Source organism: Bombina bombina, chromosome 3, assembly GCF_027579735.1.
Source record: "Bombina bombina isolate aBomBom1 chromosome 3, aBomBom1.pri, whole genome shotgun sequence".
NCBI lineage: Eukaryota > Metazoa > Chordata > Amphibia > Anura > Bombinatoridae > Bombina > Bombina bombina.
In genome coordinates, this window is record NC_069501.1 from 540,527,874 (window position 1) to 540,548,563 (window position 20,690).

Below are 20,690 nucleotides of genomic sequence, written 5' to 3' on the forward strand. Positions count from 1 at the left end.
CTGTGAACTCTAAATACCAGCAGTATTTAAAAGGTGCGGGGGGAAAAAAAACAGCGTTAGATACGCGGGTCATTACCGACAAAACTCTAAATCTAGCCGTTAGTGAGCTAAAGAAAGACTCAGGTGCACTAACTTTAGGACTTCAGATATTGCCACCGCGCCAACCCCTCTCCCCATAGACTTCTATGGGAACTAAAGAAATCCTTTTCATTTTAGAGTTCACACACTAACCCGAAGCCAAATGTGCTTAAGGTATACTTTTCAACAAAGGATACAAAGAGAACTAAACAAATTAGATGATAGAAATAAATTGGAAAGTAATTTAAAATTGCATGCTCTGTCTGAATAATGAATTAAACATTTGGGGATTTGTGTCCCTTTAAAGATAAATTTTACCCTGTAATAGGCAATATTAAGTTACAGGTAATTTGCCTTTCACAAATTTTGAAATTTACAGTAAAGTTTCATGAGACTTTTCTAATTATAATCTTTTCTTTGTTAAGCAATGAAATATTTATGAAGACAATAGACGTGTTAGCCAAACACACGTTTCAACCATCAATGTTAATTAATACAACTACAAGATCTCTATAATTACATAACTTTAAATGCTCTCCTCATTAGGGACAGCTCCACATGACCTCAAATAAGATATTAAGCTGCAAAATGTCTTTGCGCCGGCCTAGAAAAAAACAGCTGGCACCAGCTACCCTGAACATGGTGATCACTGCTTGTTCTTTTCAGGAGATGTGAAACATCTGTGCAGACAGAAACTCATTCCCAACACTTAGGAACACGCTCTACATCTTGTGTTTATCTCCAGGGTTAATTTACTTGTATTAAGAAGGCTTTTCAGCTTCTAGGAATGACTTGCCCTCCTCTATATCTCCCTCTGGAGAAAAGAATGTTTGTAGAGCTTTGAAGACAGAAGTGATGATGTGAATAATAACACAAGGAGCACAGACAAAATTCCTCATGTAAACCTGGGATTAGTGGCTGCTACTTGTAATTTACATTGATTTGGATTGAGTCTTAAAGAGACAGAAATGAAACTAATGGCTTTAATCTGTAAGCAGTGATATCCATATTCATTATTAACATAAAACTAATTAATGATCATGTTTCTCAGACATCCAATCTAAACATTTCATTAAAGATGGTTCATGAAATCGTAAACTGATAAGTCTAGTGCCAAATTTTGGGACTTCATCATTAACAAGGGAAATTTCAGAAGCATATTTCTTGTGTAAAATAAGCAACATTTTTGTCTTAATAAGCAAATTCAAGAACAATTGTGTTTATATCAAAGCCCAGTCTGTTTCCTTCTTTATGACCAGAGTCAACTCATTAGGCCATTTTTTGCAGTTGATTACATTGTGCATGTTATTACAATGTTATTAACATATATGTAGTGAGCAGATAAAAATTAAAAATCATTACATTGGTATCTATACTTACATTTTTCTCTGCATTTAAATAATTGCTTTGCAGTATAGTGCTGCCAGGACATAAAATACAATTTATATTACTGAAATACATTATATACTTAATTCAATTTCAAAACTTGTTATTTTCCCTATTAAAGGGATATAAATGTAAGAATGCTCTAATGTGTTAGAGCAGTTCATTATTACACTGCTGCTTAAATATAATATAGCTTTGATATAGCTTTATAGTAATCTATTCTTTGGCAATTATTGTCATATATTGATGGCTGCCGATGAGACTTTTTCAATGTTTATATAATAACAATCAGTCATTTTGATTGTTTATCAGAAGCACTTATTCATTATTGTATTGGTGAAGCATGCCTATACTTAACATGTACCAGTCCTGTTTTTCTAATCAAAGTTCAAGTTCTTGATACTTAAAGGATCAGTCTATTAAAAATTAAACTTTCATGATTCAGATAGGGCATGTAATTTTAAACTACTATCCAATCAAATTTGCTTTGTTTACTTGGTATTCTTAGTTGAAAGCTAAACTTAAGTAGGCTCATGCTAATTTCTAAGCCTTAGAAGGCCGCCTCTTATCTAAATGCATTTGACAGTTTTTCACAGCTAGAGGTCGTTAGTTCATGTGTGCCATATAAATAACATTGTGCTCATGCCCGAGGAGTTACTTATGACAGGGCACTAATTGGCTAAAATGCAAGTCTGTCAAAAGAACTGAAATAAGGGGGCAGTCTGCAGAGGCTTAGATACAAGGTAATCACAGAGGTAAAACTTATATATTAATATAACCATGCTGATTACGAAAATCTGGGGAATGGGTAATAAAGGGATTATATTTCTTTTTAAACAATAAAAATTCTAGAGTAGACGGTCCCTTTAAAGGGATATGCGAAAAACAGTAGTATCCAGCACTGCAACCCAGGAAACAGGAGACCAATGCAAGTAACTGCCAACTTGCAAGCAATAGTATGAAAAACAAACAAGGTGGTCTCCTTGCAAAATTCCTTATTTTATTGTGTACAAAAGGAACAGGAACAAACCGTTTGTTCCTGTTCCTTTTGTACACAATAAAATAAGGAATTTTGCAAGGAGACCACCTTGTTTGTCCTTTAAAGGGATATGAAACCCCAAAATGTTATTTTGTGATTCAGAGCATACAATTTTACAAAAAGTTTCCAATTTGCTTTATTATCATGTAATTCTTTGTTGAAATGATACCTAGGTAGTTGTCGGGAGCACTACATGGCAGGAAATAGTGCTGCCATCTAGTGTTCTTGCAAATGAATAACTTTCTGGCAAAACTGCTGCCATAGAGTGCTCCAGGCACGTGCACACTCCTGAGCTTATAGTAACAACACGCTAAGATGTTAATAGGGACGCTTACCACAAAACAAATCAAATAGATACCTATTTGAAACTATTAAAATATGAATATTTGGATCATATGTAAAACTGAGAGCAAAGATGAAAGTCTATTAGATCTATATAGACAAATGCTCTCAGGAAGAAATCAGTCTAGCAGCTCTTAAGGCTTTCCACATCAAGGTAATCCTATAGAAAAGTGGAGAAGGCGCCACATAGCATAACACTGACAGGATATATGACATATATATGGCAGGGATATATTCACTCACATGTGTTGAAGCACTGTATTTAGTGCAATACAGGCAGGCCGGATCCTCGGAGTTGCCCGACTAACTCACCTCTCCTCACAGAGCAAGGGACCACGTCTGTCCACAGTTCCACCACCGCTAACAAGTTTGCACGCCCAATTGCCAAAAAAGTGTTTTGGTACAGCAGAATGCTTGAGAGAAGCTTCACAAACAATAAGCAAGCTGCATAAAAACAAGTGTTCATTTGAACACAGAAGTATCCAGCAACGTGTTTCTCGGTTTAAAAACCGTTTCATCAGAACAAAACAAAATTAGTTGTCTAAAATTGTGTGCTCTATCTGAATTATAAAAGAAAAATTTAGTTTTTCATGACAAATTTACAGAGCAATTTTTCACTTATATTCCACAGCTAAAAGAACTTTGATAAACGGGGGGCGTGTCCGAACAGGGATCTTGAACGGTCGCACCTTCATGAGCTCTGGCTGATTCACTTATATTCTGACGATTAATGGAGGCATCATACAGCAAATTATTCTAAACTACAGCTTGACCTACAGTGTTATATTGAGGAGAACTAATCACAATAGTTTGTTTTGTATTATTGACGCTGGAAATCTGAATCGGTTGATACAGGCCTAGAGCGGTGGCTCATTATAGTCTAACCCCTCGGTCAAAGCAGGTATCAGGCCTTAACAGGTTTAAACCATCAAGTTTTTTAAATCAGCTCTAGAAAAGCATAAAATATACAACATAGAGATGAAAATGGTAAGCACATGGGAATTAAAACTGCAGGAGTGCTTCGATCGGCACTTGGAAAAGTTTGAGAAGCTCGTGCTGACCCTGATTGAGAGAGCTCCCCTAGACAACCTTCTAAGCATACTTACTGCTAGAAATATCACGACTAACAAACCTACTGAACAATCGGATACAATCTCCTTACCTTCTGAAGAACCAGGACTTAATATTTGTAAAGCCGTCTCAATGCAACGTGGATTAACGGTCACAGAACAGGATCAGAATGCACATACTAAGGGGTCACAGAAAACTTCCCAGAGCACAGCCCTAACCAGAATATAACTTGAAGAACAAGCCTGCGATCTATCTGGTAACACACACCATAAAGATTGCTCCACGTCTGCTCCCAATCCAGACGACGATGCTTCAAAATCCATGAGTAAAAAAAGGCATGTTACCTACTACTTCTTTCAATGCACCAGATGCTACCGCTAAAGGGGACATAAACTTACCCACGCAAATACTCCACCTAAATCTTACACCGCCCAACACCACCACTGACAGAGTATGGGCAGTTTTCCCCCTACAAGATAATCCAATTTACTGAGCCACATTTCAATAAACAACCCGCTACAGTTAGTAATCTAGATCATGACACAATAGACAGTAATGTACATCAGAAATACAGTGTCCCAGCGTGTGGGCTTAGATGCGTGATGCCTCTTCTTGCCGGACAACAGGATACTAAGGTAGAGACACAACCGTATGATATGGCGCAAAATAGTGCTGCGACTGCCATAGCGCAGTTTACCGGAGGACCAGTGAAGATTTCCCGAAAGGGAAAAGATTGCAAGACCTTACATGGTTCTTCAACTGGGACATTGGGCACTTTACACACTCGAATAAAACACAGTGGAAACCTTGGTTGGCACCCTCTAAGCCTGGATCTGGGACTCCCAGATCATTCTGATTTAGATAGCTCAAGCATGTTTCACACATTTAAAGAAAATTTCCTCCCAATTAAAAACAAGGGTTACTAGCTATTATTCTTTGCAATCAATGTATACTGCTCTTATGTGCGCCAGAATTATACTGTTTAAAGGGTTTTAACCTTTCTTTTATTAAGTTGGAATAGATCCCACGATTCAGGAGCTATATATTTAGCCCTCCATAGTTTCCTCTTTTCAAGTTTGACCTAATGGTCAGTATCCTTAAACAGCAGTTTATGCTACAAGTTTATATAACAGCCCATACTCCCTGACAATATTACTAGATAATACTTTATAATTTATTTCTTTAAAAAGATATGAAAATGTTGGATCACAAGATGGTGGAGATATAAAAAATCAATATAATATATTGATTCCTACATAAAGCTTGCCTCATCCTGGTTTGGATCCTGGAGTCTGGCCACCGTACCGGTTCCCTCCTTGCGGCTTGAAGCCGAAGCCGCGGCGAGAGCTGCATACTGACAAAATGCCTTATGCACCATTACATATTCTCTCCCATTGTTATCAAGCTCACAAGTTATTAATCAATATATCTATATATTATACCTATATATTTCATACTATACCACCAACAGATTAACCCTTGCTGCATTTCTGTACCTAATTCTCCCTATAAAACTAAATGATTGCTTACCTCCATGCTTACATACTTTATAAGATATGCTCACTTGTTGATCATTAGATGATCACATCGTCATTGTATGAGGGACAATAGCAACTGATCTCTGCAATATATTCATACAGCAAACTAAGCTCCCTTGTATAACTTTAAATTGGCATTTAACAAGAATATCAAGCTCCTGCAAGCTAGTTACTATTACCCCAAAGTTGCTAAATCTGAAAATACCTCTTCACTTTCTTTCAGGCATGGTACTGAACTACATACTATTTGTTGACCTGTTTTGGCCCTTGCATCTCCTCTCCTTAAATAATGTTTTTAATATAGCAGTATATCCCTTAAAGATGTTAACCCCAGGTTCGTAGCCCTTTATAACACTATAGGTCCAAGAGTGACCTACATCTAAAAGTTAAGGGTGGAAAAAGGACGAGGACTGCATTTTTTATTTTATACATATGTTTTTCAGAATTGAAGTGATTGCTTGGTGTATAACTTGTATTTTAAAAGGTATGTATATTCACTTCTGTGTCCTCAATAAAACTTATTTAAAAAAAAAAAACTTGATAAACCACAGACAACTCTTTTTGACTTATTACCGGGCAATCCAAAACGTTTTTTTTTTGTGTTACAATGTTTTTCTCATTGGCAAATACACTGATATTACGCCAACTTCTTAGACGACATTAGTACATTAGTAAGCAACGTCACAAAACAGCTACGAATGCTCCACCTCAATATTTAACGGTAAAAATAAATAATGACTTTTACAAAAAACAGCCAACTCTATAACCCAAAAAACACACTTGCCCACTATAACGATAATTACCTTGTTTAAATACCATAGACAGACATACACACCTACTGTATCTCTATGGTTTTGGAGCAGGCTAACTGCACTTGTGTCACCTATTAGCATCACTACACACTAATATTGATATATAGATATTATGTAATGTATTTGTCCTATGATATAAGGGAAATTCCAATATTTCCGGTCCTGGTAATCTGTGTTTTTTTGGATCCCGTTCTATGTTTTTCAGTGATCTCACTCCAAGCGTCAACAACATTTTTGTATTGGGAAAAGTTCAGATTTGGTCCGAGCAGGTAGCGGGAATATCACCTATACGATACATGGACAGCAATGGCTTTGGCGATCACAACCTTCCCGACTACATGTTTTTCACTTTATTTCAGCAACAAAATGGACACATCAAACTAAAAGCGATATATATTATGGGGGCAGCAATCCTGAGAGGTCGCATATCTATGAGCACCTGAGGAACCTTAATAATCTGCCAGTTATTATCCTGAAATTTATAGCATCTGCAAAAGAAAACATTGTTTTTTATTTACAACATACAGAAGAATTAACATCTACCTAGGCCTACAGCAGTGGTGCCCTTCAAGGCCACAACCCCCCCCCCCCTGCAAACCAGATTACACTTTCACCTCGGCATGTTGCATATGAACATGCCGTATTTTTACTCCACCCATTTCAACCACTTTTTCATTATCCCATACTGGGGATAACTAACGCAACAATCTCAACTACAGCCATGAAGGGTCAAGATCTGCTTCAGAGTATAGACAATAACTGCTCAATATTTGAGGCTTGCCTGATATCCCTCTTTGAAAGATTGTCTTCTAGATGCTACATGGATACACTACAGCAGAACCCTCAGGAGAATTTTGATAACAATAACCTCCTGGATTCTCAGTCTGATAATAGCTACAACGATCCTGACATCCAAAAGCTGTTTAATGCTGTAAGCAGTGGCTCTTCACCAAATCATTATTGTCCTAACTCAGCATGCAATCTATTAATGAACCGAGCATGTATCAATTCGATAATCACTTACCTCGATTTTGCAGATCAAGGGACATATCCTTGGACTGTGCAGCTTCCTAAGAACGTTAATATGGTTGCTGCATCTGATTCTCCATTATATAAAGTGGGAACCTTTCTAAGGCTAGCGGAACTTACATGGCCTTTGGAAATTTGGACCAGTTTGGAGCAGGTCAAATTAAAATAACTGTCCAGTTTAGAGCCTGTTTTTTTCCATGGTTTCAAAATTTCCAGAAATTTTACATCTCTAGTTCTAATTCAATCTGCTGAATAGCAAGTCTACCAGGTGTGCTGATGTGCTGCACATACCTCCACTGCTAGTCCATAGTAGAGTTGCGGAGGGGGGCAAAGCCGATATTCAGTCCCGGTCTCGGATGTTTGTCCCCTCAATTGGGCCAAATTCTCCTTCCTCGGGGTGGGCGTGTAACCCTCCTCTTCAGCTCCGGAGCTTCCCAATATGTCATCATGTAAGCAGCAACTGATAGGCTGCAGCTTCTAGGAGGGAAAGGTAATCGTGTCAGGACTTTGTATAACACTAATTTTTATCGTGAAGTTCAGTTGATAAGCGGTGTTCCCAACCGCCACTATAGAAATAATAAATTCACAAAATCTATCTTTATAATTCTTTCAAGCAAAGGAATTAACTCAGAGATTAATAGAGAGAGGGTACAACAAAATATTTTTGATCAACTTAAAACAAGAAATAGTGACACTGAATAGAACATATTTATTTGTAAAAAAAGATAAACCCAAAATACAGGATAAAACATTATTTATTACCTAGTATAGTCGGTAATATGATAAAGTGTGCAACATTATTAAAAGGAATTTTAACTACCCTCAAAGGGGATGATATTTTTAAAGACATCATTTTTAGAGGTATTAAATGCATAACAAAAAAAGCACCCACTATAGGTGACATTACCAAAAAGAACCACGGATTGATAATTGGTTGAGCACAATTAAAATGTTCTTCAAATGTGGTCATCTACCATATAAATGTTGTGATTATACCACAAAGGCCAACAAATTTACATCTACTAGGACTTATCAAGTTTTTCACAAAAGAAATAAGATAGATTTGCTTCCCAATATGTGGTAAATCTGATTAATTGTAAACTTTGTTCCCAAAAATACATAGGGATAACTACACAACCACTCAAAGAAAGTATACGAGAACACCTTTTATCTTTAGATGAAGAACCTAGAACTCCAGTAGCCAAACATTTTTGCTTACATGATTTAGGTTCCAAATACTTTTCCTTCTTAGGAATAGATTTGATTAAAAAAGGTTTAAGAGGGAGCGAGAGATTGACCACTCTTTTGAGAAAATATGGCCTAGATTTGGAGTTTGGCGGCAGCCGTGAAAACCAGCGTTAGAGGCTCCTAACGCTGGTTTTAGGCTACCTCCCGTATTTGGAGTCAGTCAAAAAAGGGTCTAACGCTCACTTTTCAGCTGCGACTTTTCCATACCGCAGATCCCCTTACGTCAATTGCGTATCCTATCTTTTCAATGGGATTTTTCTAACTCCGGTATTTAGAGTCGTGGCTGAAGTGAACGTTAGAATTCTAACGACAAAACTCCAGCCGCAGAAAAAAGTCAGGAGTTAAGAGCTTTCTGGGCTAACGCCGGTTCATAAAGCTCTTAACTACTGTACTCTAAAGTACACTAACACCCATAAACTACCTATGTACCCCTAAACCGAGGTCCCCCCACATCGCCGCCACACGATTAACATTTTTTAACCCCTAATCTGCCGACCGCCACCTACGTTATCCTTATGTACCCCTAATCTGCTGCCCCTAACACCGCCGACCCCTATATTATATTTATTAACCCCTAATCTGCCCCCGACAACGTCGCCGCCAGCTACCTACACTTATTAACCCCTAATCTGCCGTCCACATGCCGCCGCCAGCTACATTATAGCTATGTACCCCTAATCTGCTGCCCTAACATCGCCGACCCCTATATTATATTTATTAACCCCTAACCTGCCCTCCCTAACATCGCCGACACCTAACTTCAATTATTAACCCCTAATCTGCCGACCGAATCTCGCCGCTATTCTAATAAATGTATTAACCCCTAAAGCTAAATCTAACCTTAACACTAACACCCCCCTAAATTAAATATAATTTTAATCTAACGAAATTAATTAACTCTTATTAAATAAATTATTCCTATTTAAAGCTAAATACTTACCTGTAAAATAAATCCTAATATAGCTACAACATAAATTATAATTATATTATAGCTATTTTAGGATTAATATTTATTTTACAGGTAACTTTGTATTTATTTTAACCAGGTACAATAGCTATTAAATAGTTAAGAACTATTTAATAGCTAAAATAGTTAAAATAATTACAAATTTACCTGTAAAATAAATCCTAACCTAAGTTACAATTAAACCTAACACTACACTATCAATAAATTAATTAAATAAAATACCTACAATTAAACCTAACACTACACTATCAATAAATAAATTAAATACAATACCTACAAATAACTACAATGAAATAAACTAACTAAAGTACAAAAAATAAAAAAGAACTAAGTTACAAAAAATAAAAAAATATTTACAAACATAAGAAAAATATTACAACAATTTTAAACTAATTACACCTACTCTAAGCCCCCTAATAAAATAACAAAGCCTCCCAAAATAAAAAAATGCCCTACCCTATTCTAAATTACTAAAGTTCAAAGCTCTTTTACCTTACCAGCCCTGAACAGGGCCCTTTGTGGGGCATGCCCCAAGAAGTTCAGCTCTTTTTCCTGTAAAAAAAAACATACAATACCCCCCCCCACATTACAACCCACCACCCACATACCCCTAATCTAACCCAAACCCCCCTTAAATAAACCTAACACTAAGCCCCTGAAGATCATCCTACCTTGTCTTCACCATACCAGGTTCACCGATCCGTCCTGGCTCCAAAATCTTCATCCAACCCAAGCAGGGGCTGGCGATCCATCATCCGGCGGCTGAAGAGGTCCAGAAGAGGCTCCAAAGTCTTCATCCTATCCGGGAAGAAGAGTAGATCCGGACCGGCAACCATCATCTTCCAAGCGGCATCTTCTATCTTCATCCGATAAGGACCGGCTCCATCCTGAAGACCTCCACCGCGGACCCATCTTCATCCGGCGACGTCCAACTGAAGAATGACGGTTCCTTTAAGGGACGTCATCCAAGATGGCGTCCCTCGAATTCCGATTGGCTGATAGGATTCTATCAGCCAATCGGAATTAAGGTAGGAATATTCTTATTGGCTGATGGAATCAGCCAATCAGAATCAAGATCAATCCGATTGGCTGATCCAATCAGCCAATCAGATTGAGCTTGCATTCTATTGGCTGATTGGTTGCCGGTCCGGATCTACTCTTCTTCCCGGATAGGATGAAGACTTTGGAGCCTCTTCTGGACCTCTTCAGCCGCCGGATGATGGATCGCCAGCCCCCGCTTGGGTTGGAAGAAGATTTTGGAGCCAGGACGGATCGGTGAACCTGGTATGGTGAAGACAAGGTAGGATGATCTTCAGGGGCTTAGTGTTAGGTTTATTTAAGGGGGGTTTGGGTTAGATTAGGGGTATGTGGGTGGTGGGTTGTAATGTTGGGGGGGGGTATTGTATGTTTTTTTTTACAGGAAAAAGAGCTGAACCTGTTCAGGGCTGGTAAGGTAAAAGAGCTTTGAACTTTAGTAATTTAGAATAGGGTAGGGCATTTTTTATTTTGGGGGGCTTTGTTATTTTATTAGGGGGCTTAGAGTAGGTGTAATTAGTTTAAAATTGTTGTAAGATTTTCCTTATGTTTGTAAATATTTTTTTATTTTTTGTAACTTAGTTCTTTTTTATTTTTTGTACTTTAGTTAGTTTATTTCATTGTAGTTATTTGTAGATATTGTATTTAATTAATGTATTGATAGTGTAGTGTTAGTTTTAATTGTAGGTAATTGTAGATATTTTATTTAATTAATTTAATGATAGTGTAGTGTTAGGTTTAATTGTAACTTAGGTTAGGATTTATTTTACAGGTAATTTTGTTATTATTTTAACTAGGTAACTATTAAATAGTTATTAACTATTTAATAGCTATTGTACCTGGTTAAAATAATTACAAAGTTACCTGTAAAATAAATATTAATCCTAAAATAGCTATAATATAATTATAATTTATAGTGTAGCTATATTAGGATTTATTTTACAGGTAAGTATTTAGCTTTAAATAGGAATAATTTATTTAATAAGAGATAATTAATTTCGTTAGATGAAAATTATATTTAATTTAGGGGGGTGTTAGTGTTAGACTTAGCTTTAGGGGTTAATACATTTATTAGAATAGTGGTGAGCTCCAGTCGGCAGATTAGGGGTTAATAATTGAAGTTAGGTGTCGGCGATGTTAGGGAGGGCAGATTAGGGGTTAATACTATTTATTATAGGGTTAGTGAGGCGGATTAGGGGTTAATAACTTTATTATAGTAGCGCTCAGGTCCGGTCGGCAGATTAGGGGTTAATAAGTGTAGGCAGGTGGAAGCGACGTTGTGGGGGGCAGATTAGGGGTTAAATATAATATAGGGGTCGGCGGTGTTAGGGGCAGCAGATTAGGGGTACATAGGGATAATGTAAGTAGCGGCGGTTTACGGAGCGGCAGATTAGGGGTTAATAATAATATGCAGGGGTCAGCGATAGCGGGGGAGGCAGATTAGGGGTTAATAAGTGTAAGGTTAGGGGTGTTTAGACTCGGGGTACATGTTAGAGTGTTAGGTGCAGACGTAGGAAGTGTTTCCCCATAGCAAACAATGGGGCTGCGTTAGGAGCTGAACGCGGCTTTTTTGCAGGTGTTAGGTTTTTTTTCAGCTCAAACAGCCCCATTGTTTCCTATGGGGGAATCGTGCACGAGCACGTTTTTGAGGCTGGCCCCGTCCGTAAGCAACTCTGGTATCGAGAGTTGCAGTTGCGTTAAATATGCTCTACGCTCCTTTTTTGGAGCCTAACGCAGCCTTTATGTGGACTCTCAATACCAGAGTTATTTTTATGGTGCGGCCAGAAAAAAGCCAGCGTTAGCTACGCGGGTCCTTACCGACAAAACTCTAAATCTAGCCGTATTTGTTTTGGATGATTAAGCTCCATACTAGATATCCAGAAGGCATGAATAGAAGATTTGGATTTATTTATTTATTAGCTTTCAACTATCTTATTTAAATATAGTTTTTCCACATATATAGTTATATATGTAAAATGAAGTTCTCCTCCGATTTATTATTTTTAGAATTATTTTATGATCTGTTGTATATTAATTAGATAGGAGCAACACATTTCATTACATAGAATATTGGTGTATTCTTTATATATTTAATAGAGTAGTACTTATTATGTGAATATATGATTAATGTAGAATGAGAAATAATTAGATACAATTTCACCTCCACTCAGTAATGAATTATTTCTTGTATATATTATTTTGGTATATATTGACTAAATAATTTTTTTTTCTATTAATTAAAACATTTTTTAGGTGGTATGACCAACTATCATTATTATGTCATGTATTATATTTTATTAAATTGTATTTCTATATGTTTTTATATAGGGCAAGAGTTTCAAAACCAACTAGCAACAAATGAATCACAAGATATAAGCGTAAACTAAGCTTACTATTGGCCTATTAAACTAATTATATCATTGGTTACTCTAGCATATATAAACCATATGTTTTCTAGAATCTATAGCCTCTGATAAAGCGCATGTGCAAAACGCATCAGGCGTTACTGTTTGTTACCTTTCAAGATTGATTGGCACAGCCAATAAATGAAGTATCCAGCAAGTTCTTTGTCTCAGCTCCATTTTTTGTGAATTTATATTAATGTAAAACTGGGATGTCCAACTTGTGGCCCAAGGGCTACATGCAGCCCTTGGCACTAGTTTTTATGGCCCTTTGGGAAAAGCAGAGCTAACAACGTGTGCCATAGTTTTATGGACCCAGAGAAAATTGGAACTAAAAATGTGTGCTTTGATATACACCAATGTAGATAATACATGCTGGAGGGGTTGTGGTGAAGTAGGATCAATGGTACATATATGGTGGAACTGCCCATACATTAGACAGTACTGGGTGGAAATCAGGAGAGAATTAGAAAAATGCATCTTTTAATATAGCGTTAGATCCTTTGCTGTTACTTTACCACCCTAAGCTGAAATGTAAATTGAGACTGAAATTGTTATATATAATGATAAATGGGGCTAAGCAACTTATACCACGACTATGGAAGTCGTCATCTGTCCCCACGATAGCAGGGTGGAGAGACTACAACACACAACTAGTGACTTTAGAGAGGTACCATTAGGTTCAGTCCCAGCAAATGGAATTTTATTGCAATATGAAATTCATATAGGAAGACTATCTGGCGTCATAGTAAGCACTTGATATGTTACTCTGGAAATAGCTAAGAATTGTATTAGTCCCACAAGAATATACTTGTACTTGTAACTTCATGTAAAACCTATAATTGTATTGTACTTTCCACTGTTTGTTATGTACTATTTCAACAATAAAGGAAATTTGAAAAAATAAATAAATAAAAATGTGTGCTTTGGTGTGACCACAACTCAAAAGAGCCCCCTGAAGGTCATAAGTTTTGGTATTTACACCTTTAAATCTTAAGTGCTGTGTGAGCATAAGATAAAATATAACTGTTGGTTACAATAAAAAGGGTATATAACTAATAAACTAGAAGCTGTGCAAAGGAGGGCTACTAAAATGGTACATGGTCTTAAATATAAAACGTACATAGAAAGACTCTATGATCTAAATATGTATAGTTTAGAGGATAGAAGGGAAAGAGGTGACATGATAGAAACCTTCAAATATATGAAGGGACTTAATAAAATAGAAGCTGAATTTTCCACAAAAAAACAAATGCCAAAACAAGGGGTCACAATCTAAAGTTAGAGGGTAGCAGATTCAGGAGAAATTTGAGGAAGCATTTTTTTACAGAAAGGGTGCTGGGTTCATGGAATAAACTTCCATTTGAGGTGGTAAACACAAAGACTAAAGGAATTCAAAAATGCCTGGAACATGCATAAGGCTATCCTAAGGAAAAAGTAACATGTAATATCGGTAGACTTGATGAGCCTTTTTGGTTCTTATCTACCATCAAATTCTATGTTTTCTATGTTTTTCTATGTTAACCTTGCAACACACTCATTCAATATAACATTCAAACCTTAATTTAAAAACACTTAGGGGCCAATTTATCAATGTCTGGCGGACATGATCTGCGATGAATGCCAACAGCATGAATGAATGCCAATCGGCCGCTAGCAGGGGGTGTTAATCAACCCGATCTTACACAATCGGGCGGATTGCTGTCCAACGCCTCAGAGGAGGAGTATGAGTTAATTAGCAGCGGTCTTAAGACCGCTTCTTCTTAACTCCTGTTTCCGGCGAGCCTGAAGGCTCGTTTGGAAACAGGAGTATTTGGCCCCATTCGGGCCATGATAAATCGGCCCCTATATCTCAGCTCATTCCAAAATAAAGTAAATGGGGTAATGAAGTTTATATATTTAGTCAGTTATACAGTATGCACAGTTAATAGTATAAGTAAATAAAATCAATTAGTTAATTAAACCACTCCTAAACTGATATCTAAGCTCTTTCAACCGGGAGCTATAATTAACTGAATCTGGCTGATATTACCTTTACCGCTAAATATCATAAATAATCTAGAGCTCGAGATATGCTGTTAAAACATAGAGCTAGACTCCATAGGCTCCCCTGATACACATTTCACAAACACTTCTTCAGAGGGGTTGCCGGGTGGCTCGAATGTTCCGATATTTAACGGTATGTTAGAACATTAGACAGAGGGTACCCAGCAACTTTACATAAATCTGGCCTTGTGCCACTGAACATTTTTCGGACATATATAATTTGTTTTTTTAATATATATATATATATATATATATATATATATATATATATATATATATATATATATATATATACAGTATATATATATATATACTGTATATATATATATACAGTATATATATATATATTGCCCTTGAAGCTTCTAAAATATTGAAATTACGGCCCCCATGTGCTAGGAAGTTGGCCATCACTGAAACAACTATTACCTTTCTGATTACAGTACTGTTCTGTTGGTTACTATGTGTACAAAAGTATTAAAAAAAAAAATATATATATATATATATATATATATATATATATATATATATATATATATATATATATATATATATAAAAGGTTGCATGTATCAGCTGTACTATGACATGTAAATATTGCCTAAATGACATAAGATATTTTACAGATGCAAATATACAAATATTTTGAAATCCAAACCTTTTCTGGTCCAAATTAGTTTGGATAATTGGCCACACATTTTACTATGTTTCATGTTTGCAATAATGGGTGTGTGACACCTCAGGACTGCTTAGCTTTATTTTAAGGCTGGCTAGTCTTGAACTTAGATTTCCTCCCTCTTGGGGGCTGCCGCATTTGGCAGAATTTTTTTTTCTTTTCTAGAAGTCTATTTAAAGCACTAATATCACTCTAAATTCAAAATAAACTAAAGTGTTTTTTAGGGTCCTAGTGTATAAAACCCTTTATTTATTACATTGCAGTTACAGTACATAAATAAAGTTTATAACAGCCATACTATTTTGCAGACATATGACCTCAGGGTCTGTATACTTCATATTACGTTGTCCTTATTTTCTCTTATGTGGAAAGAAAGCAGATAGACTTAGAGCATCTCTCTCCTCCCTCCCATGGCAGAGCCAGCTGAGGACACATCTGGATGCAATGCAAGCACCCTTTACCTCTACCACTGTGATAAATGAGTAGTCTGCAGTACTACCCAGCAGTCCATTCACTGATCTGATGAACTTGCTGATTGATACGATCATGGCTGGACAGTTGTGCTTCATTCTGTTAACTGATTTTACTTTATTTTTTATCGTTCATGTTGATTTTGGTAGATTAGTTTGTTCTGTTATTTTGAGCTGCTTTCAAAACAACCAACATTGTCTTAGTTGAGATATTGATACCATTGTATTTTTAATTTTTTTTGTATTTTGTATTCTTAAAGGGTCATAGTTGAGAAATGAAATGCTCTAGTTTGTTAGTGCATGTAATTTTAAAATGAGTGACCTTGTAATTCTATATGTTTAACCTTTGCTAAGTTCAAGTACCTATCAGGAACTGCAGAGCACTGCTCATCCTGAGTGGAAACTGCCGCTGGCCCAATCAGCACTAATTACTGCTGTGATGGATCAACAAGGCAAATATCCATATTTATCAAGTTTTTTAATCTTAAAGAATTATTCAAGCTTACAGTTTATATACTTATAACAGACTAAATTAAAGGGACACTATAGTCAACTTTTTTCTTTGTTTCATGAATAATAGGGAATTTGTAGATGTATTTTTAAACTTATATTCTGAATAAATCAGTGGGGTTTTTTCTCATACTTGTAGAAGCCTGTCCCGCTCCTTCAGTAAAACAGAGGCAGCTGTCCTTATCAGCCAGTGAGGATTACAAGAAGTACAAATTCTACTTTTGGTCTTGACATTCCTGACCCCATTAAAAAATACATTTATTCTATAAAATGCTGCTGCTGCCTTGTAGCAGTTGTACTAGATACTACTTTATCTTTATTAAGTTTAAGCTGCTGTCCAGGTGCTTCTCTGCTGTCCTTAGGATGTTCCACTTAGGAAATAGCAGACAAATGTTTTTTGTTAACAAATTAATTCTGAACAACTACATGGCTGAATATAGTAAAAAACTAAAGAACAATTAATCTGAAACATTTTTTTTCTCTGTGCAATTGTTCTTTGTTTTGATTATTATTATTGCTATCATTATCATTTATTATCATCCACTGCTTGTGCAATGCTGACCCTTGCTTACACGTGACCATCCTGTTCGGATCAGAATAATTGAAATCTGCCACACTTTAGGTGGGGGAGAGGTTAAGTAGCAATGGTCTTAAAGGGACATGCCACCTACATTTTTTCTTTTAAGATTTAGAAAGAGAATGCAATTTTAAACATCTTTCTAATTTACTTATATTATCTAATTTGTTTTATTCTCTTGATATTCTTTGATGAAAAGCATATCTAGATATGCTCACTAGCTGCTGATTGGTTGCTGCACATAGAAGCATCATGTGATTGGCTCACCATGTGCATTGCTTTTTCTTCAAATAAGGATATTTAAAAAATGATGCAAAATAAATTATGGAAGTAAATTGTAATGTTGTTTAAATTTCTATTCTCTATCTGAATCATGAAAGAAAGATTTTGGGTTTAGTGGCCCTTTAAGACTGCTGCAATTTAACTAGCTTGCGCAAGCCTGAAACTCAGGGTCTCCAAAGCTGCTCTTGCAGCTTAATAAATGGAGCCCATTATCTTTAGTATGAGTATACGGTTATGTGAAAACAAACATATATTGTCTGCATACAACCTCAAATAATCCATTTCTTTAAATATTTATATAATCCAAATGTCCTTCATTGAGGAGATCACTTACATCATGAAAAAATTGTGAGTCACTGTCAGCTTAGTGTGTAAAGTAACAGAATTATCCCTTATATATATTCAGATAGACAGTCTACTCAGCTCATTTGCAAATAAATGAAAGGCCTGTCGGACATGATCCGACATTGCGGATCATGTCCGACAGACCTTGCACCAGCAGCTCTTGTGAACTGCTGGTGCAACGCCGCCCCCTGCAGATTCGCGTCCAATTGGCCGCTAGCAAGGGGTGTCATTCAACCCAATCGTATTCGATCGGGTTCAATTGCGGCGATGTCTGTCCTCAGAGCAGGCGGACAGGTTATGGCGCAGCGGTCTTTAGACCGCTGCTTCATAACTGGTGTTTCTGGTGAGCCTGAAGGCTCGCCAGAAACACGGGGCTTCAAGCTTGATAGATATGCCTAACACGGAGCTTGATAGATATGCCTAACACGGAGCTTGATAGATATGCCTAACACGGAGCTTGATAGATATGCCTAACACGGAGCTTGATAGATATGCCCCTCTGTAGCATGAACATCTAGGCATAAGAAGCTCTTCATAAAACAACTTTTAAGCAATCCTCCATAAGTATGAAGACAGAATGCTGCTGACGGTATATTCCTCAGTGCTCCCCGACTCTAAACTACCACTGCACAGACTGTACTAGTCACATGGGGTGATCTCTCCAATTGGAAACCTCCATAAAGGAAAAAACTGCTGTGTAATCTTCCCTGCTGGCATATACACACAAAATCAAAGACGAAAGCAGGGCTCCAGCAGTACGATACAACTTAACTTTTATTCAGTTCACTGTACAGCATAAAATTATATAAAATCACGTTTGGTGTCTGTATAGCCAACAGTTTTATGCTGCACATGGAACTGAATAATAGTTATTGTCTTTGATTTTGTATAATGTTATGTGATCCATGGCAAATTCCCCTATTAGTAACCAGCTCTCTATTTAAATTAATATGGGCACCCCTAATTTAAGGTTTTCAATAAGAAAATATGGTTTTGATGTTTGTGTTCTTAGGGCCTCTGGAAAACTATTAAGGTTGCATTTACATTGCAAAATTAAAATGGCTGCTGAAAAAGATTACATTGAACATTAGTTTAAAATGCTGGTGGGTTTTTGTTTTGTGCTAGACGCATTACAACAGGAGAGGGTTTCTTTCAGTTCCTATTGACTTCACAATACATTTTTTTACACTGTTTTTTGACCAGCTGTACTTGGTGTAAAGGTGCAGAACTGTTTTAAAACATAAAACACACACACATATATATAATCAAATATCAATAAAATCAAATAAGTATTTAAGAATTATGTTGATATTTTTTGAAACTGTGAAGAAATATTAACAAAACATAAGAGTCTGACATAGATGAAAATTAAATAGTTTATAAAACATTTTTAAAATAATTTTTGTGTCTGTTGGGATTACATGTTTATACTACTGGCTTAGAGTTGCTAAGCAATTTACAATAACGGCCTAGCTAAACCAATCAACCATTCCTCCCAACTTCCCACAAAAATGACAAAGAAAACTTCTATTTAAGTTATTTCTATTGAGGTAATTAACAGGTAGGTACAGACAATCAGTACATCAAAGGTTACACATTTGCTATGCAGTGTCATACCTAAACCCGCCCAGAAATATCTCAAGAAATAATATTCTTCATAAAAAAAGAACAAAGACATAATTATTATGTAACAAAATGACACACTATGGTATATAAATGTCTTAAGATGCCAGGTTAGATATTTACTACACAACGAATGATGTACCAGAAGAAACAAATGTCTCAGAGTACAATAGTCTGCAGGAAAAGGAACATAAATATGCAGTATAGCACCTCATTTGTTTAATAAAAGCGATATTTCCACCTTGTAAGTCAAGACCATTCATGGACCCATGTGCATTAAAGGGCCATAATACCCAAATGTTTAAACACTTGAAAGTGATGCAGCATAGCTGTAAAAAGCTGACTAGAAAATATCTCCTGAACATCTCTATATAAAAAAGAAAGATATTTTACCTCAAAAGTTCCTCAGTAGCCACCTCCCATTGTAAAGGATTTCTAAGCAGCATTTTAGTGTGTATGTCCTGGGACAGCTGAAAGGATGAGCCTCGTGAACTCTCATATTATTTCACCAATCAGGTAAAGGAAGCTTACTATGAAATCTCATGAGAGTTAAGTCAAATCTCATGAGATCACAGTAAGAGTTCATGACCTCAGCACTGCTTATGCTGATTGGCTGCTGTTCATTTCTTCATTTTTTTTTATTATTTTTTAGCTGCAGCTGGGAGCAGGTGAAGTATAACTATTTACAGAGAACTTACTCTGCTGAGCTGAGGAGATTGTGAGGTAAAATATCTTTCTTTTTTTGCATAGAGATGCTCAAGTGATATTTTCCTGTCAGCTTTTTACAGTTTCATTATAGTTTAGGGAGAATGGGGGGATTTTGGCATTTAAGCCAAGTGTAGAATTATACACTCATTATTAGAATTAGAAAAAATAATAAAATTTAACACTTTATTAACAAATATGCAAAGACAAACATTACCATAGGTAGATACTATAATTCAAAAAGAGTCTGGGTGTAATTCCTTCCAATCCCCACAAATGGGATTTAAGCAATACAGTATCTATCTACAATTTAAAAAGAGATACTATGAAGGTCTTAAAGAAACATGGGAATTCCACTGCCAGTTTCTATCAGTCAATTGCCTTTAAATAGCATCTATATTAAAAATAAAAAAGGGCTATAGAGTCTGTAAAGGCGTGTAGTTGTAATAAGCTAGTATTAGGCAAATCAAGAGAGGTAGGGTGCTTTGTAATTCACAATCAATCCAATTCCCAA